This window comes from Eubalaena glacialis, chromosome 10 (assembly GCF_028564815.1).
Source record: "Eubalaena glacialis isolate mEubGla1 chromosome 10, mEubGla1.1.hap2.+ XY, whole genome shotgun sequence".
Classification (NCBI taxonomy): Eukaryota; Metazoa; Chordata; class Mammalia; order Artiodactyla; family Balaenidae; genus Eubalaena; species Eubalaena glacialis.
This window is the reverse complement of record NC_083725.1, coordinates 104,044,684-104,066,596: the sequence shown is the minus strand read 5'-3', so window position 1 is coordinate 104,066,596 and position 21,913 is coordinate 104,044,684.

The window sequence follows — 21,913 nt, the reverse complement described above, 5'->3', positions numbered from 1 at the left end:
AGAGACCTGGTGGTTGCTGAAAGAGACTGTGATGGGTTATATTTCACATGTTGTTTTATATAAAATTACCAATGTCATGATTCAATTTGACCCTATGCGATGTATCTTACATATTTTATTTGCTCAATCATCACAAAAATATGTAATGTGGGAACTGTTAACTAATTTTACAGATGAGGGTGTTAGCTCAACCAAGATGCTAAGTTTTTTGAATCTTAGTTTCTGGTTGTTTCTACCACATCAGGTTAGCATGCAGTTTTTTGTTTTTGTTTTTTAAAAGGAATTCAGTGTAGCTTTCTTCATTATAGCAACTCTGTTGAAGGTTGTACACTTCTCAGGAAGGTGAGAACACAGAGAGTTGTAGTACCGAGAGTCGACAATGACCAACATGTAGGTTCATATTATTCTTATTTTCTCCATTCTATTGTTGAGCAAGTCTTAGGTTAATCATTTTTGAATGATTTGATTTGAAATGGACACTCAATTCATTGTCTCAATCTACCAGCCTCTTTGGGCCATTAACTTTTTATAGGAAGAAAGTGTTTGCAGGTCTTCCATAGAGTAATTGGTCCTGAATATCTGTGGTGAGAGACTGTGTAAGCTGTGTGAAGGGGCTTGGGGTGCCTTGCAAAAGCCATTCAGGGTTATCTATCAGGTGGGTGAGGTGATATTCATGAACCAAGTATATGTGGTGTCTTCCACATTTTTGCCCCAGCAGTTCAGCTCTGCATGGTGAGAGCTGACAGGCGTTCAGCATCTCACTGTTATAGACTGGCTGTTCTAAATTGAATGGATTGAAGCCTTGATTAAAGGCTGAAGATGCAAGCTAGTCAGGGTGGTCAAAATGTTTAGTCCTATTAACATTCTCCTGTAAACCACTGAACCATTTGGTCAATAGACCAGACTTCTGGATTAGAGAGAATAATAATTATGGCTGGCCAATTGGTAATGGATTCTCTTAACCATCTCCCAGGGAAATTGTTGCACTATTTGAAAGCAGAACTATTGGAAAGCTCCACTCCAGGGCTTCACAAAATCATTCTTGGAGTGTGAGACAATTTGGCTTAACATCGAACAGAAGTGGCATATTAATATGGAACCATTTTCCTAGCATTGAATGTATTTTGCAGGAAAAAATGGCAAACTGATTTTGAGAAAAGATTCACAGACTTATGGCTGAGTGATGAGAGCTTACTTGTTTTTTCTTTTTCTTTACAAACAATACATTGAGTAATTAAGGAAGAATATAACTACTGATTTACATTTTAAAATGTTATACTGTCCCTTTCCTTACAATCTACTGAAAAGAAATAGCATTTCTAATCCTTTAGATGTTATGTTTCTAAACAAAACATAAAGCCAGGACTTGGTTTATATATAAAATTGACAAATTTCAGCACCAAGTCTCATTGACTAGAAATCAGTGTAACATATGTTTCTGCATGGATTTTTAGTTTCTTTAATCTTACCCTTCTCCTTGTATCAGCAGAAAACATTTTCTGAAAGCCGGATACTAGTTCCAATATGGTTTGAGAAAATCTCAAAGCACAAAAGACATGTATAAAGGGCCCCTCTTCTCTCTTTGTCTGGCCATTCAGGAATAGAAAGGTGTTACTCAGATTCTGGAAACATGTGTTTCTTTATATCAATCTCCTTTCAAGAAGATTTTGAGGCAGAATGGAAAAACATGGAATAAATCAAAATAAAATAAGAAGAAATCAGGGTGCAGAAATAGTAAAGTGAGGTGCAAGAAGGATTGGGAATTTTAGTACTGTGCTATAAGTTTTTGAAAAATCATTAGAACTCAGCTGAAATTTTGCTGTGAGCTGCTAACAACCAAAGTTAAGTTAGAAGAGCCCCAATATGTGTAAGATTAAAACAACCAGAGCTCAGCTGAAGCAAGAAATGTTAAAATTCCAAAATCACCATTTCCAATAACCGATGTAATAATTGATTTAGACAAGCATTATCAAATATCGTTAAACCTATTAACTAAAATACTTTCAGGGAGCAGGATATTCACATGGTCTCAAAGTATCTCTCCACAGTTAACCTGATACTTCTAAAGAATAAATATACCTTTCTATGAAACGATTCACTAGGCACATTAACCAGTTTATCAATCTTGGCATCATTAACAGTGGGACACCTTACCATATAACCTTCCTGTGTGATGCAAAAAGAAGTAAGCAATGTCTCTATGTAGTATTCCTACCTTAACTGTTTAACTTGACTCTAGTGAGGAAACACACAAATTCAGAATGTGAAAAGAACAGATTTCCTAGTTATAAGTGTCCCTATGTTAAGGAGAACACTGTCTATTATGTTTTCATCCCACCCACAACAAGTGCTTGTGATTCAATGGTCTTAAACCAAGCTTCAAGGGTTCCTATTACTTTGAACATTAGCTTTATTCTTAGATGCTTTTTCCTTCCTTAGGCTATACAACTCACCTATCTGTCTGTCTATTCAGCCGATGAAGCACACAGATGCTATAAGGTGGCAAATTAAGTTCCTTTAATTTTTTCTTAAATAGTTATTTTAACTGGTTCCAATATGACTTCTAGAATTGACATGGTAATCACCAGTGCACAGGTAGAATTACTCAAGAAAGGTCGATATCTCTCAGGGCTTAATGGAAGTGTGCTTTTATGTCATATCCCAAGAGCATGTCTGCTATAGAAAAGTATAAGACATGAGAATGGAGGATGTCAACTCTGAATGTTCCTAAAGCTAAATGGTGTCTCTTGGTGGTTGTTTTTGTGACCTGACCTTATTCTCCCCAAATGGGCGATTATCTGCTGTCAGAAATTTTCTAACTTTTTTGTGCTTCCATTGCCACCAAAAAGGCGGCTAAATATTCTTATTGAATTAATGGGTCAAGAGGAGTTGAGACAATAAACATGGCTGGGGCATGCTCCACAGTTCTGTCACTGTCTGTTGAAAAGTTCCCATGACTTTAATCAGATTTCTTCATTTGGCAGGGATCATTTACGAGAGACACCAAATAAAAAGCATACGCATTAGATTTCCCCTAGGGAGACAATTTTGGAAGTTGTAATTTTCCACTCTAAGTATGAACAGCTTCACCATGATAAGAAGGCTTCACACGGATAATGACAATAATGCAGTTTATTTTTTAAGGCCAGCCTGAAGGCCTCCTAAATAGAAAACAGATGTGCTGTGCATCTTCACTTTTTCTCCAGCAATACAGCCAATTTTTAGAGAGCTAAGGCATCAGATGGGGCTGAAGGAAGAACCTGTCTAATGATCTGAGCTACAATATCCAGCAGAGGAAAAATCATGGCAGTGATGTTTATTGAACACTTAGGATGCACCAAGCACCTTGATAGGCAGTTTACGAACATAGCAACACAGTGAATACTATTGTACTACTGTCATCTTCATTCTATAGTTGAGAAAACTAGAACTTGGAGAGATTAAGAGAATTGTCCAATGTCACAAATGTGAAATAAGCATCAGGCAGTCTCATTTAGAAATCATACACTTAAGTGAAGGAAACCACCAAACTGTATTAGGGTTTATTGAGTCTCCACAGGTTTATTTTCATATATTAGTCTAAGTCTTTGTGACAGCCCTCAAGATAAGTATTGTAATCAGTGTGGAGATGTGGAAACTGAGACTAGAGACCTGAAATACCTTGCCCACAGTCATTCTTCTGGTAATTGGCTAATGCTTGCACATTCAGTGTCACTTCCAAAACAGTGTCGTTTAAAGTGTATCATGCTGTCTCTATATTTTGCTTACTGAGTTTTTCTCTCTTTGCTGGCTTTCTCTTATGCCTCTAATTTACATAAAATGGCATGAAATTATATGAAATATTTGGGCTTAAATTTCTATCATAGGTAATTCTAAGATGGTCAGAAAATTTGGCCAAAGTAAATAGAATTTATGTCAAGCTTAGGAAAAAAATAATCCTAGGTTCCAATGATAATCACAACAGATTGAGTTAATCTTAAACTTTTAAATCAGAATATTATACAAATGGCAAGGACCATGCCTTATACAATTTTCTGTGTAAAATACTGCTGTAAGCCACCGTGGCAAAGATTAATTTCCCCTCAATATACAATCTCTTCTTCCTTTTTAGTAATACGACTACTCAACCACCACTCATGGCTTTGTTCACATGACATTTCACATGATCACTCAGATAGATACCACATTTCCAACCTCTTCGTGCAATAATAAGATTATGTAAGTTAATTACATGGAATATGAGAGGAAGTGAAGGGCTTAATTCAGTGCCATATCCTTAAATGAAAACTGCTTGTTCTCCATTCCTTCTTTGTGTCTAAAAGAGAAAGTTGTGTTAGGAGGAGAGATTCAACCATGAAGACACAAGACCACCACTGTAGTGAACAGTGGAATGACAAAATGAAAGGCAACTGTATTCCTGGACAACCTTGTGGAGCAGAACTGCCCAACTGCTGTGGACTCTGCGTACTTCTGGACTGAGAGAGAAATATATATTTATTCTGCTTAAGTTACTGTATTTTGGGATATCTTTGTTACATGAGCTTAGTATATATCTTATTAGATCAGTGTTTACTGAAATAAACATCAAGATCCATACTCTTAGAAAGTTTTACGAATTACGTGTAATTCTGTATAGTAACCTCTATATTTTCTAGCAGATTTATGGTGATATATTACATGGTTTATGGGTCAAATTGTATCACTTAAAATTCGTATATTTGAACTCCTCATCCCAGAATATGACTGTATATGCAGATAGGATCTTTAAAGTAGAATTAAGGTTAAATAGAGTTATTTGGGAAGACCCTAATCCAATATGATGTGTTCTTATAAGAAGAGATGATTAGGTCACAGACACAAAGAGGAAAGACCATGTGAAGACATGAGGAGAAGACAGTTATCTACAAGTCAGAGAGAGAGGCCTCAGAAGAAACCAACTCTACCAACTTCTTGATCTCAGACTTCTATCCTTTAGACTTATGAGAAAATACATTTCTGTTGATTAAAGTTACCCAGTCTGTAGTACTTTGTTATGACAGCCATAGCAAACTAACACACATGGGAAAAGAAGCTTGGAGTCACGTATGAACTCCAAAATATAGGCAATAAAGTATTCTCATGAGAATTTTATTAGATAAATCAACAAATAAAAGATGAAAAATCAATCATGTAAGGAAATTTAAAGAGTACCTATTAAATATCAGGGATTATTCTATGAGTTGAGGATAAAGCAATACCCAAGACAGATTGAATCCATTAATCCATTATTTCCTGGTGCTCAAAATTTTATTTAAAAGAAAAAAACAATCAAGATAAAGAATGATATATTGAGGGAGAGTAGTCTGCTTCATTTGGGGATTTATGGAGGCTCTCTCTAAGCAGCAGCTTTTGTGCTGAAACCTAAATGACAAAAAAGTCAACCAACTTATGTCTATGACTGTTATATATGAGTTGTTATATATAATCTTCATGGTAACTACAAAGCAAAAACATATACTAAATACACAAAAGATAAAGAGAAAAGAATATAAGCATACCACTAAAGCAAGCCATCAAACAAAAAAGGAAGAGAGCAAGAGAAGAAAGGAACAGAGAGGAACAACAAAAACAGCCAGGAAACAATTAACAAAATGGCAGTAATTACATATCTATCAATAATTACTTTAAATGTAAATGGACTAAATTCTCCAATCAAAAGACATACAGTGGCTGAATGGATTTAAAAACAAACAAAAACAAAACAGAAACAAAAAAACGAGCCATCTATGTGCTGTCTACAAGAGACTACTTTTAGGTATAAGGACACACACAGACTGAAAGTGAAGAGATGGAAAAAGATATTCCATGTAAATGGAAACCAAAAGAAAGCTGGAGTAGCTATACTTATACCAGACAAAAAAGACTTTAAACTCTTAGAGGAAAACATAGGCAGAAGACTCCATGACATAAATCAGAGCAAGATCCTTTTTAACCTACCTACTAGAGAAATGGAAATAAAAACAAAAATAAACAAATGGGACCTAATGAAACTTAAAAGCGTTTGCACAGCAAAGGAAACTATAAACAAGACGAAAAGACAACCCTCAGAATGGGAGAAAATATTTGCAAATGAAGCAACTGACAAAGGATTAATCTCCAAAATTTACAAGCAGCTCAATATCAAAAAAACAAACAACCCAATCCAAAAATGGGCAGAAGACCTAAACAGACATTTCTCCAAAGGAGATATACAGATTGCCAACAAACACATGAAAGAATGCTCAACATCATTAATCATTAGAGAAATGCAATTCAAAACTACAATGAGATATCATCTCACACCGGTCAGAATGGCCATCATCAAAAAATCTACAAACAATACATGCTGGAGAGGGTGTGGAGAAAAAGGAACTCTCTTGCACTGTTGGTGGGAATGTAAATTGATAAAGCCACTATGGAGAACAGTATGGAGGTTCCTTAAAAAACTAAAAATAGAACTACCATACAACCCAGCAATCCCACTACTGGGCATATACCCTGAGAAAACCATAATTCAAAAAGAGTCATGTACCACAATGTTCATTGCAGCTCTATTTACAATAGCCAGGACATGGAAGAAACCTAAGTGTCCATCAACAGATGAATGGATGAAGAAGATGTGGCACATATATACAGTGGAATATTACTCAGTCATAAAAAGGAACGAAACTGAGTTGTTTGTAGTGAGGTGGATGGACCTAGAGTCTGTCATACAGAGTGAAGTAAGTCAGAAAGAGAAAAACAAGTACCGTATGCTAACACATAAATATGGAATCTAAGGGGGGAAAATGGTCATGAAGAACCTAGGGGCAAGACAGGAATAAAGATGCAGACCTACTAGAGAATGGACTTGAGGATATGGGGAGGGGGAAGGGTAAACTGGGACAAAGTGAGAGAGTGGCATGGACATATATACGCTACCAAAGGTAAAATAGATAGCTAGTGGGAAGTAGCCACATAGAACAGGGAAATCAGCTTGGTGCTTTGTGACCACCTAGGGGGGTGGGATAGGGAGGGTGGGAGGGAAGGAGACGCAAGAGGGAAGAGATATGGGGATATATGTATATGTATAACTGATTCACTTTGTTATAAAGCAGAAACTAACACACCTATGTAAGCAATTATACTCCAATAAAGATGTTAAAAAAAAAAAGACTTTAAAACAAAGACTGCAAGAAGAGACAAAGAAGGGCATTGCATAATGATTAAGGGGTCAATTCAACAAGAGGATATCACATTTGTATTTATGCACCCAATGTAGGAGCACATAAATATACAAAGCAAATATTAACAGACCTAAAGGAAGAAATAAAATTTACAGATTCAGTGAAATCCCTGTAAAAATTCCAATGGTATTCTTCACAAAAATAGAACAAACAATCCTGAAGTATGTATGGAGCCACAAAAGACCCTTAATAGCCAAAGCGATCTTGAGAAAGAACAAAGCTGTAGGCAGCCAGCTCCCTGATTTCAAAATAAATTGCAAAGCCATAGAAATTAAAATAGTATGGTATTGGCTTAAAAACAGACACATAGACCAACAGAACAGAATAGAGAGCCCTAAAATAAACCCACGCATATATGGTCAAATAATTTATGACAAAGGAGACAAGAATATACAATGGGTTAAGGAGAGTCTCTTCAATAATAAATGGTATTGGGAAAACTGGACAGCCTCATACAAAGGAATGAAACTACATCATTATCTTACACCATATACAAAAATTAACTCAAAATGAATTGAAAACTTCAATATAAGACCTGAAACCATAAAACTCCTGGAAGAAAACATAGGCAGTAAGCTCCTTGATGTAGCTCTTGGTGATGAATTTTTGAATCTGATACCAAATGCAAAGGCAACAAAAGCAAAAATAAACAAGTGAGACTACATGGAATTAAAAACCTCTCCACAGCTAAGGCAAGAATCAACACAATGAAAAGGCTATGTACTGAATGGGGGAAAATATGTGCAAATTATATAACTAAGTTTTAAAATATATAATATATTATAAATATATAATGTATATTTAATATTCAAAATATATAAAGCACACATACAATTCAATAGCAAAAAACCAAACAATCCCATTAAAAATAGGTACATCTGAATAGACTTTTTTCCAAAGAAGACATACAGATAGCCAAGACATACAGATAGGTACACGAAAAGATGCTCAGCATCATTAATCATCAGAGAAATGCAAACCAAAACTACAGTGAGATATCACCTCACACCTATTAGAATGGCTATGATCAAAATAAATAGGAAATAACAAGTGTTGGTGAGGATGTGGAGAAATTAGTGGAAATGTAAATTGGTACAGCCACTATGGAAAGTATGGAGATTCCTCAAAAAATTAAAAATAGAACTACCATATGATCCAGCAATTCCTCTTCTGAATATTTATCTGAAGAAAATAAAAACACTAAGTCAAAAAGATACATATGCCCCCATGTCTAAATGCAGTATTATTTATAATAGCCAATATATGGAAACAACCTAAGTGTCTATTGATGGATGAATAGATAAAGAAATTGTGGTATATATGTACAATGGAATACTATTTAGCCATAAAAAGAGTGAAATCTTGCCATTTGCCACAACATGTATGGACCTAGAAGGCTTTATGCTAAGAACAATAAGTCACTCAGAGAAAGAAAAATACCATATGAACTCTTTTACATGTGAAATCTAAAAAACAAAGACAAAAACAACCCCCCAAAGCAAGCTCATAGACACAGAAAACGGATTAGTGGGGCCAATTGGTGATGCCAGAGGTGGGGAGTGAGGGGGAGGGAGAAATGGATAAAGAGGGTATTAAAGAAAAAAACAAAGCCAATAGTGGGCAGTTAGGAAGGCAGGGGCTTGGACAACACATACCACTTACTGACTCTGACAATGCAGCCTGTGGGGGATAGGGAGGGGTTAGTTCAGTAGAGGGAAAAAGAGATTGGAGCTAGAGAATTTCAGTGTCTTAATAACAAATTTAATTTTCCTGCAGGACCTTCAGTAATAAAGGTGACTTTTTAATGGTGCTAACTACTTAGCTAGAAAAAAAATTGGTGCTTTCGATTCTTAATAATTACTAACTCAAAAGAAAGACCTTGCTTTTATACTATTGCACTAACTTAATTTTTTATAACAGTTTTGCCTATTGTTATAAAGAATAAATCTCAATGCTTGTCAAAAAATTAAAAAGTCAGCCAGGCAGACTGGGGGTATTGAGACTTTCAGACAGGAAGATGGCACATGCAAAGGTACTGAAAATATTTGAGACTGGCTTGTGCAAGGAACAGGCTCTGGGGGGCTCCACTCCCAAGGCTTTGGGCAGAACCTAACTGGCCTGTTGAAACTGAGGAAATGCCCCCCACCTCCTTTTGGGAACTGAGAATGTAGCCCTGATGATTTCTGAATAGACAAATAGATTTCAGGTCATTCTTCCCTGTACGAATTCATGAAGAATTTTAGATGTTTGAAACAATAGCAACTATGGTCCATTCCTATAAAATCCAAGAACTCTGACAGCCTTTCTTCCTTCCACTGTCTCCATCCCTTTCTGCCCAAACTGGCTGTGCTCCTGCTAGAGTGGCTGATTTGGTCCATGGTTCACATCTACAGCAATCTGCTTATCAAATGGTTGGTCCTGCCATACTGTTAGTGTTCTCTCTTGAACAGCCTTTTCTCATTTTTTGCAATATGAACAGACAGAATTTCCCAAATCTTTCATTTCTGGTTCTGTTTTTCTTAATTATTCCTTCCTCAATTCATTTCTCTCTCTCACATTTTACTCTAAGTCAGGAAGAACCAAGCCACGACTTCAATACTTGGCTTAGAAATCTCAGTTAAACATCCAGTTTCATTGCTCATAAGTTCTTTCTTCCACAAAACACTAAAATATGAACACAATTTAGCCAAGTTCTTTGCTACCTTATAAAGAAGATTATATATTTCTCATTAGCCTATGACATGTTCTCCATTTTCATCTGAGACCTCACCAAAATGGCCTTTACAGTTCATATTTCTACCAATATTCTATTCATGATTATGTATGTATTCTCTAAGATGGAAGCTTTCTCTACAGTTCTCTCTTTTTTTTTTTTTTTTCTGAGCTCTCATCAGAATCTTTAAAATTCTACTCATGGCAAGCTAAACTTTTTTTAACACGCATCTCGAAACTCTTCCAGCCTCTACGTATTGCTCAATTCCAAAGCTGCTTCCACATATTCAGGTATTTGTTAAACAGCAGAATGCCTTTCTTAGCACCATTTTCTGTCTTAGCTTGCTCAGACTAAGACTTAGTCTGCCTAGTAACAAATACCATAGACTGGTATCTTAAACGACACACATTTATTTCTCAGTTATGGAGGCTGAACGTCTGAGATCATGGTGCCAGCATATTTTGTGTCCTGTGAGGGCCCTCCTCTTAGTTTACAGACAGCCACCTTCTTGCTGTGTCCTCACATGGAGGAGAGATCATTTCTCCCATGTCTCTTTTTATAGGACATGTATCCTAGCATGGGGACTCTACTCTAGCGACCTTATCTAAACCTAATTACCTCCCAAATTCCTCACCTCTTAATAGTTAGGGCTTCAACATATGAATTTTGGGGTGGGGTGTAGGGGAGACACAAACATTCAGTCCATAGTGCCACTCTTCTCCTCATCTTTGAAATCTCAGCTGAATGTTACCACCTCTGGTTGTTTCTTTGCCTTCAAGGGCAAAACTGAATTGCTGCCTCCCCTGAGGTGTCTCAGCATGTGGCTATACCTTTAATGTGGCATCTGTTGCATTGACATGATATTTTTCTGCTTTGGAGTCTGCCTCCCCCAAAGAACAGAGAATATTAGTGAGTTTGTGACTATGTTTTATTTATCCTTATGCCTCTATGCCTATCATAGGCTCTGGTATCTAGTAGGTTCTCAGTAAATATTGGTTGAGTGAGTAAATATGAGGACTATTTATATTTATCTAGGTTATACAATATATATGTTCAAAGGTATGTTCACAGGAAGAGAGAGAAAGGACAGGATTAAAAGGAATTCGGATATGACCATAAATGAAGATACCCTGGTGGAATTCTGAAGACAATCAGAAAATTGAAAAATTTCTCTGCTCATTTTCAATTGCCTTTTGCAAAAGGAAAGCTTGTGCCAAAACACTTTCTGAAAAAGGGGCTTTATCCCTGCTTCTTTTATAATAACAAGCTTCCATTATTTGTAATGTTTCCTCATATGTCCTTCCAGCGATCATGCAACTAAATATTGTCTACAATAATCCCAGAACCTCTGGCTTCTCATTAAGTGAAACTTGGTTGAGTACTTGAAGGAATAACTCGTCAAAGTCAACAAATTGTGCTGAAGGGCAGCTTCAGTTGCCTCTAATGTAAGAAACCAGTCCTTTGGGAATCTGCAGAGAAGAAGCTAAAGTCACATCTTAGACTGATTTGTTTGACTCTGAAGCTCAAATTCTTATGATAACAAAGAATACAACTCGTTAAACATTATGACTCAGCAAATATTTAATCAGTAACTAATATTTGTCAGGCATTGTGCTGGGCACTATAGGTTTGATGATGAATGAGACACATTCTTTGCTTTCATGGGACCCAATAAGTTAAGGTGAGACCAATAGTTAAACAAATATACTATTTTGGCAGAACCATTAGGGCAGAGACTATGTTTGATTTGTGAGAGCTTGGGTTATTTCCTGAGACAGTATGATTCTACACATTTTGTTAAGCAAATTAAAAACAATATTGGATGGTATATATAAAAGCAAGATTATGTTCAAGGCACCATACTCTGATAAACTCTGTTGTGAAAGAGAGGGTAGGCCTGGGGGAAGACTTCATAGAAGCAGGAAAAGTCTGTGTTTTGAAGGGTGACTAGATACCAGGTTGAAGGTTGTGGAATGGATAACAGGGACTGGGATTGGGAGAATAGAATTTTCCAGGCACAGGAAACAATGTGTGCAAATGCATGGCACTGTAAAACGGGATGGTAGGTGCTGAAAAAAAAGTGGTTTACAGAAACTGCAGCAAAAGGATGTAAAAGCAACTTACACTAAAAAAGGTTGGAGCCCCATAAACAGAGTGAAGGAGAATGACTCCTATTGCAAAGAACTAGTGAAAATGACAGCTCCTTCAGGTTAAAAAGATACGTGACTTTATGTCAAGGGCTTCCAGAACTGTGCCACCACTCTCTGAGTTAGGAATCCAGAGACCTGGCATATTCATATAACAGAGAGGCCATATTTTTGTTTTTGTTTTTTTAGTTGCCAGTTAACATAGGTTTTTTTTAATTTTATTTTTTTCTTTTCTTTTTTTTTATACAACAGGTTCTTATTAGTTATCTATTTTATACATATTAGTGTATATATGTCAATCCCAATCTCCCAATTCATCCCACCTCCCCCGTGCTTTCCCCCTTTGGTGTCCATACGTTTGTTCTCTACATCTGTGTCTAGAGAGGTCACGTTTTACCTCTCTCAAGACCTACAACACTTGCATTCAGAAGTGGGAAGTGGACCAAGGACTACTGCTTAGAAGTTTCCTTTGCTCTTGGCCTTTGCAGAATTTCTTTCTCTGCTGGGTAAATTTAGACTTATCAAGTTTGTAGCTCAGGGAACGTCTGAGTTATAGTAATGCTGCTTTTAGAGGTATGTCTTTGCTTTTATCCTCTAACAAAGTCTTAGGCAGACAATAGATTCATCTTATTTACTATGCCAGAGACTTTAAATAAAAACCACAAATCGGAAGTGACATGGTGTGATGGAAGGAGTAAGGCTATCGACATGAGAAAACTTGAGGTCAAGATCTTATTTTCTAGCTTCTACCTCAGTGAGTCTTTAGTTTCTCTGAGTCTCAGTTTCCTCATACATATAATAGGGCTAATAAAATTTGTCAAAACTACTAAAAAGTTAATCTTAATATAAAAAATAAAAGTTAATATAAAATCATAGCATAATAATGATGATTTTCTGAGTATTTGCTACATCTTCACCCTGCTAAGTTTCTTTTATATTATTTCATTTAATCATCTTAATTACATCCAATCAATTGGTATTTATTTTTCTAATTTGCAAATAATGAAACTAAGTTTCAAATAGATAAACTCAATAAAACATACAAATATAAATGCTAGCAACATTCGTACTTATTACTAAATCTCCGTTTTTTGGATCATGTTTTTTTTTGGGGGGGTGCGAATAATGCACTTAGGAATAAATCTTAAAGTTTGAGAAATTTTGACTTGGTTTACACTAAACTCTGTAAATAGATATTAATAACTTCCTTGAATTCCTAGAGTAATGCATGCAGTAATGATAATACTATTAGTAGAAGCCAACATTTACTGAGAGTTTACATTCTGTATCAGACAGCATGCTACCTTTACCTGGGTTATAACTTAGTTCCCCATAATCATACTAAAATGTATTTTTATGCATGATATCATTCTACTATATGAATAATATTATCACCATTTTCGCCATGAGAAAGCTGAGGCTCAGATGAGCAAAGAAATTTTCCCAATGTCAAGCATAAAGTGGAGGAGCCAGAATTCCATACAGCCTAACCTCAGTCTAATTATGGTGTTATACTGACCCAATATTTTCAATTGTGCATTTTAAATGGAAAATCTATTGTTGTTAGAGCAACATGACACTTACCAAAAAACAGTATTCATCCCAGCCCTCTGTCCTCATGTATACCATCGTTCATGCCATAATAATTATCAACCTCTGTTCTATATTTGATTGTACTCGTCCTCAGTACTGCACATGGGGGTGGGGAGGGTGGTGAAAGAATAGTTTACACTTGAAGTATGTTAATCTGGAGATAGGTGGTCTGCAATAATCATTTTGTGGTCCTTTCCTGAGCCATTTCCCAATTCACCAAACAGTATGTCTATTAAGTATTAAGAACAACATTAGTTTCCAATATTGGCATCAACATTTGTGTTTCTACCCTGTTCATATGGTTTTTACATCTACTATTCAATTTCTTTACCTAATCAGAAAGAAAAAAAACCAACTTGACCAACCTGCTTTATACCCCATTAAGTATATTTAGATCTATTTCCATTTCTAAAATTTTTATTTACTTGCACATTTCAATAATATATCTATAAGCATTTGTAACATTTGTAAGGTATCAAGAGATCTTTCCCTAATGTCTTTCCCTCTAGAATCTGAAATTCTATCATTCCTTTTTTGTAAAAAGAGACAATTACTTTGGGTTACTTTAATACCATGCTTATTCATTCAACTGATATTTACTGAGTTCCTACCATGTGTTAGATAGAAACAGTAGACAATCTGGTGGGAGACAGAAAAATAACAAATTAATGCAAAAATTTTCAATAAGAATAAATTCTATGAAAGGACAATATGGCGTAATGGATTAAAAAAAGATGAGGGGTCATAAGACGGTATCAGTTAAGAGGTGACATCTGACCTAAGACGTGAATGATAAGAAGGACTCAGCTTGTGAAAATGTAGAAAAGATTATCCCAAGTAGAGGTGGCAGCAAACGCAAAATCGCTGAGGAGAAAACAAGCTGAGTATGTTCCAGAAACTTAAGTAGATCAATGAAGCTGCAGTGTAGAGAGATGAAGACATCATTATATGAAATGAGATCATAGAGGGAGGAGGGAACCAGATAGTGGGGTTTTCTGGGCTATGTTAAGATCTTCGGATTTTATTCTAAGAGTGTGTTAATTTTAATAAACATTCAATACAAAATGAGTGAAAATTGACAGAATTTTCCAAACTTCATATAAGAATGGGGTCATCAAAATATTTCATCAGTGGAAATACTGATCCAATTACGGTATCCTGGTTGTACAGAGACCCCAGAGATAGGAAGGGAAATAAAGATGGGCCTGGGGTCTGGGTAAAAAGGAGTAGAGTGAGCTACAATAGAAGACAATATAACATTTTTCTAAGGCTCAGCCTTCATGTCAATGAAGTGAATTCATTTTCTGTGAGCATTCCTGGTTTGTGACTTTCCTTTCTTTTGCAAATAGTACACAGAAATCACACTTGGGAGTCATTTCTCTCCCACTCTCAGTCCAAGGACGTCAAATGATGTTGACTCCTTGCCATGTTCCTGGAGGTGTGGGGTGGATGGCATTTGTGATCTTTGCCTGACTACTTATGACATCTCATTGCTCTGGCCACAAAGTTTGGTTCAGCTTTGGGCATGTGCTCCAACTTGGGCTAATAACTGATACTTCAAGATTTCTCTTCAAATTTCTAAGGAAGAAAAAAACATTTTTTTCCCCGGATTCCAACATGGAAGGCTATAAATCTAGAATTACTAGTAACTGTCTTGCTAGCACATGGAGCCTAAAAATGAACCAAGATGGAGGAGCATGAAGCTGAGAAATAGAGAAAGAGTAGGATTTAATAGCATAGTTTGAGCTCTAGATCAAGCAGCCCTTAGCTTGTGTCAGTCAGATCCAGGAGGAAGCAGAATTCACTCCAGATAGTTTATATGAAACTATTTTAATGAAACAGTTATTTACAGAGGATTGAGCAAAGTTAAGGAAATAAACAAGGAAGGCTGCAGCACTCAAAATCTAGGAAAGAATGAAAAGTTGTTACCATCTCTGTAGGTAAAGGGACAAGGAGAAGAAATAGTGTTATTCCAGCTCAGTAAAAGCTGGAATAGTAGAGAAGTGCCTTATGGCGGATATTAGTAGTGGAGAGATGGAAACTCAGCCCTGAAGGATAGAGTGAGTAGAAAAGAAATATTGTGATTTTTTCTCACCCAGCCTTCTAAATTCTGGCTAGTAACTCCCCTGTCATCACCCAACTGGAAGAGAGCTAGCAAAGTTAGTGAGGCAATTAACAGAAATCAGCCTCCAGTGGCATAGAGAAGGCTGAAGAAAAGTGGATAACATATGGGAAATGGGGCAAAAAGAGAATAATTTGCACAATGTCAAATTGAATATCATGTAACTTCTCATATGTATGAGCTAAAACATTCATATATCCCCACTCTTTTTTTTTTTTAATAAATGAAAACCAGTATTTTTTTTAAAATTTATTTATTTAATTTATTTATTTTTGGCTGTGTTGGGTCTTTGTTGCTGTGCGCAGGCTTTCTCTAGTTGCAGTGCGCGGGCTTTCTCTAGTTGCAGTGAGTGGGAGCTACTCTTCGTTGCGGTGTGTGGGCTTCTCACTGCGGTGGCTTCTCTTGTTGCGGAGCACAGGATCTGGGCGCGCGGGCTCAGTAGTTGTGGCTCGCGGGGTCTAGAGCGCAGGCTCAGTAGTTGTGGTGCATGGGCTTAGTTGCTCTGTGATATGTGGGATCTTCCTGGACCAGGGCTCGAACCCGTGTTCCCTGCATTGGCAGGGGGATTCTTGACCACTGCACCACCAGGGAAGCCCTCCACTCTTTTTTGAAGCAATCGGAAATTGGTATGCCACATCTTGCAATTAAAAGGTTCTAACTAATAAATCCTTTGGATCTTGAAAAATTGCAGTAGCCTCTCCCACACAGAAATCTTTTATTGTAACGTACCTTGCTCTGCTGAGCGTCAGAGTGATCTTGAAACATCCAGCTCTGCAATTAGTAAGTGAAATGTATGTACACGTCGGTCCAGTTCTTTCTGCAGAGACCAGCTGGGAAAGAGATCAGGAGTCAGTGAGTCTTGCATATCCATTAAACCAAAATATTAATAGAATGAGTAGAGTAGTTGGAATATTTTCATGTCTAGTTTAATGTGGATGGGTAAATATTCATATGATGGCAGTTTCTTTTCACACAGAGCTCAGTGGGAACACTCCTTCAAATAAAATGAGTCCAGTGGGGAATTTAAAGTCGGAAAAAGAGAGATAGGAATGTTTCTGCAAGACATAGGTGAATGACTGTGTAAGCCTTAGATCTCTAGACAAAGGAAAGTTCCTCCTCTGATTATTCAGAATGAAATTCTGTACCATAAGGTAGAGGTAATGAAGAGGTAGCAAATTAATCCTAAATTTTACCATTGGAAGGAAGGTCACAAAGTCCATCACCTTCATTTTATGGATGAGAAAAACGTGATCCAGAGAGTTGAAGTGGCTTGTTGAATGTCGCCCAGCTAGTTAGTGGTAGAGCTGGATTTAGACCTTGAATTCTAAATCTTGGCCTTATGCATTTTGTCCCATCAAGTACTATTATAGTTTAGAGTGCAAAAATAAGAGATGGGTTTGAATTCTAGCTCCATAGCTTTGGTGTTGAATCTATTAACAAGGGGCTTACCTTTTCCACAATGAAATATTCTAGCATAGTGTATGATACCTATTGGTTTTCAATTATTGTCATTTATCTGGAGTTCGGCCATGATTTTATTGACACATGTACATTTTCCTTTTCACAAACTTTGTACAATCTTGCTTCAGCTAGTCAGTCCTTTTTATAATTACAGAATGATGTTCATCAGGGTACTATTGATAAGTCAAAGTATCAGAACTCAGAAGTTCCTCTAGTATTCAAATTACCATCACGGTTAATATATCACCTCTCTGCTGTCTAAATATAACAGCGTATAAAGAGTTAACAAGCATGACAATGACCATATTTGCTTATCATTGAACTTTTGTGGTTAAGGTAACTAAACTGTGAATTTTACGGCAAACTCTCAAAACTTCTTTGTCCAGAGTTAATAAGCAAATGTTGATTTTTCTCTTTGATACTTAACTACAAACTGTCTTGGGTAATCCAGTCAAAAAGCTGGCAGTATATAGGGCCTCCCACTTTTAAGAAGAGCTTGCAGAATGGCTTTTTTTCTGTTTCCCCCAAAGAAACAATAAGGGATTGATTGCATTTGCCATTTTTAGTGGTTTGGTCTCTCCTGATGTGACAGCAACGTTGGGCCAGTAGGTCAGGTTTGATTTACTCTGTAAAGAGGCTTTAGGGACAGTTTTCTCTACTAATCTCTTACTCCACTTTAGTAACAGCAGTGGTGTCTTATAAATGTTACCGTTCTGTAACTCCCTGAAAGACTTGCTGATCGTGTGAACTGTCAATGTCACTGTTATTTCTTTGAACTTGACATTTTATTCTTGTACCGCAAGCCCTAAATGAAGTTCCCAAATGGTAAATAAATGTAGTAATTGGCCCAAACCACAGTGACACTGACAAGACTTTGATATATTGCTAAACAGTCATATGCTCCTCTTAGAATCAAAGCATTTCAGAGTTGAAGGAGGCCTTAAAGGTCGTTTGCTCCTACTTCTTATTCTACCCTCTAGTTATATAGCAACTAGGGTATCAAAGGTCACACAAGACTTTGATATTTAAAGAAAATTGGTTTGAACTGCCTTAACCCTCATTCCAAGAAAGTAGGCACTCTCCAAAAGAGTTTTGCAAATTTCCCACGTCATCACCTCTCTTTTCAATGAGCCACCTATTTTAATTCCAGTGCTTTCTTCTCTTCTCTCTGGCATGCGCTGAGATGCACATGGTATTCTGCTGGTTTCCCTTGACTTTCCCAACTATTGAAACCAAGCAGGACCCTACGGGGCCTTTCTGAGGACAGAACCCCCATAATCCCCACCTCTTGTTTATAGAAAAGCTTTAGTCTCCTAGGCCTTCCCCAAGTTCCAAAGAGCGAATTTAATCAAATAAGTGTGAAAATATTACAGAAACAAAGGAAAACAGTCAAGCAAGATGAAATAATAATAGTTTAGCCATAAAACAAAGTGAAGGATGTTTAGTTCCTCCTCCAGAGCTATAGACAATCTCCTGGGCCACATCCTTGAGTTGTTTTGCAGATACTAAAACCCCCACCAAGTGGAAGAAGTTAACCACATGCTGACCACAATGGACCCCAGACCAGCTGGAACCAGAAAGTTGATGATGTTGACCCCCAAAATACTACCTGGTTACCTCATCACCAACAAATCAGAAGAATGTCCACGAGCTGATCAGGCACCCTGAGACACTTTCCCTCACCTTGTCTTTAAAAACCTTTCCCTGAGGGACATAGGGGAGTTTGGATCTTTTGAACACGAGCTGCCCATTCTCCTTGCTTGGCCCTGCAGTAAATGCTTTATTTCCTTCACCACAAACTGGTACCAGTAGATTGGCTTTGCTGTGCATTGGACAAGCAAATCCAAGTTTGGTTCAGTAACACTATTACTTGAAAAAAACATTTGTTAGTATATAAAACTTCAGTGAAGAACCCATGAAACTTGTGTAACAACACAGCAAACAATTAAAAATTGAAAGTAAGATTGTCCAATTTTAAAATTTTTTATGGCAGAGATGCCGCTAGGAATTTCTCCTTGGGGTTTCTGCTCAGCCCCTCATCCTTCTTCACAATGTCTTAACTATGCTTTGTATTTGATTCTATTCCATAATAAAAATGTTTAACTTCTTTCAGTGTAACTAAATCTTTTCTAGTCCTATTTCACAAAGGATATCCACAAGGGTCTTTATCTGAATGATTAAACATACCCATGTAAGTGGTTCCTAAATATGTACCACTTTTTCCCTGGGTGGACCTCTGCTGCTAACCAGTTTTATCCCTCCCAACTCCCTCTCTTCTTCCTTTATCTCTCTCCCTTTCCCTCTCTCTCTCTCTTAGTACCTCCCTCACATCCCTTCCCCACTCTCTTTCTCTCTTCCTTCTTTTTAAGACTATGTTGGGGAGGGAAAAATAATTTTCCTTGTGCCCATCTAGGTTCTTGGCTGAGAGCCCCCTGTAGCAGAAGACAGATTAGCAGGAGGAAACAAACAGAAGTTTAATAACATGTACACCTCCAGTATACATGGGAGATACCCAGGAAAACTAACTCCCTGAAATGGCTCAAGCCATCACCTTAAACATCATCTTCCTGTGAGACCTTCAAGATGGCAGAAGAGTAAGACGTGGAGATCACCTTCCTCCCCACAAATACATCAGAAATACATCTACACGTGGAACAACTCCTACAGAACACCTGCTGAACGCGGGCAGAAGACCTCAGACTTCCCAAAAGGCAAGAAACTCCCCACGTACCTGGGTAGGGCAAAAGAAAAAAGAAAAAACAGAGACAAAAGAATAGGGACAGGACCTGCACCACTGGGACGGAGCTGTGAAGGAGGGAAAGTTTCCACACACTAGGAAGCCCCTTCACTGGAGGAGACGGGATGGGGATGGCGGGGGGAAGCTTCGGAGCCACGGAGGAGAGCGCAGCAACAGGGGTGTGGAGGGCAAAGTGGAGAGACTCCCGCACAGAGGAGCGGTGCCGACCAGCACTCACCAGCCCGAGAGGCTTGTCTGCTCACCCGCCGGGGCGGGCGGGGGCTGGGAGCTGAGGCTCGGGCTTCAGAGGTCGGATCCCAGGGAGAGGACTGGGGTAGGCAGCGTGAACACAGCCTGAAGGGGCTAGTGCACCACAGCTAGCCGAGAGGGAGTCCGGGAAAAGGTCTGGAGCTGCCAAAGAGGCAAGAGACCATTGTTTCGGGGTGCGTGAGGAGAGGGGATTCAGAGCACTGCCTAAACGAGCTCCAGAGATGGGCGCGAGCTGCGGCTATCAGCGCAGACAACAGAGATGGCCACGAAATGCTAAGGCTGCTGCTGCCGCGACCAAGAATCCTGTGTGCAAGCACAGGTCACTATCCACACCTCCCCTTCCAGGAGCCTGTGCAGCCTGCCACTGCCAGGGTCCTGTGATGCAGGGACAACTTCCCTGGGAGATTACACGGCGCGCCTCAGGCTGGTGCAATGTCACGCTGGTCTCTGCCGCTGCAGGCTCGCCTTGCATTCCTTATCCCTCCCTCCCCGCAGCCTGAGTGAGCCAGAGCCCTCTAATCAGCTGCTCCTTTAACCCCATCCTGTCTGGGTGGGAAACAGATGTCATCAGGCGACCTACAGGCAGAGGCAGGGCCAAATCCAAAGCTGAACCCCAGGAGCTGTGCAAAAAAAGAAGAGAAAGGGAAATTTCTCCCAGCGGCCTCAGAAACAGCAGATTAAATTTCCCCAATCAACTTGATGTACCCTGCATCTGTGGAATACCTGAATAGACAACGAATCACCCCAAAATTGAGGCGGTGGACTTTGGGAGCAACGATTATATATATATTTTTCCTTTTTCTCTTTTTTGTGAGGGTGTATGTGTATGCTTCTTTGTGTGATTTTGTCTCTATAGCTTTGCTTTTACCATTTGTCCTAGGGTTCTGTCTGTCCGTTTATTTTTGGTTTTTTGTTATTTTTTTTAGTATACTTTTTAGCACTTGTTATCATTGGTGGATTTGCTTTTTGGTTTGGATGCTCTCTTCTTTCCTTCCTTTTTTTTTCTTTTTCGTTTTTTTATTACTTTTTAATTTTTTTATTTTTAATAATTATTTTTTATTTTAATAACTTTATTTTATTTTTTCTTTCTTTCTTTCTTTCTTTTTTTCTACATTTTCTTCTGAACCATGTTGCTGACAGGGTCTTGGTGATCCGGCTGGGTGTCAGGCCAGTGCCTCTGAGGTGTGAGAGCCAAGTTCAGGACATTGATCCACCAGAGACCTCCCAGCTCCACGTAATATCGAACAGTGAAAGCTCTACTAGAGGTCTCCATCTCAGCACTAAGACCCAGATCCACTCAATGACCAGCAAGCTACAGTGCTGGACACCCTATGCCAAACAGCTAGCAAGACAGGAAGACAACCCCACCCATTAGCAGAGAGGCTGCCTAAAATCATAATAAGGTCACAGACACCCCAAAACACACCACCAGATGCGGTTCTGCCCACCAGAAACACAAGATCCAGCCTCATCCACCAGAACACAGGCAGTAGTCCCCTCCACCAGGAAGCCTACACAACCCACTGAACCAACCTTAGCCATTGGGGGCAGATGCCAAAAACAATGGGAAGTATGAACCTGCAGCCTGCAAAAAAGGAGACCCCAAACACAGTAAGTTAAGCAACA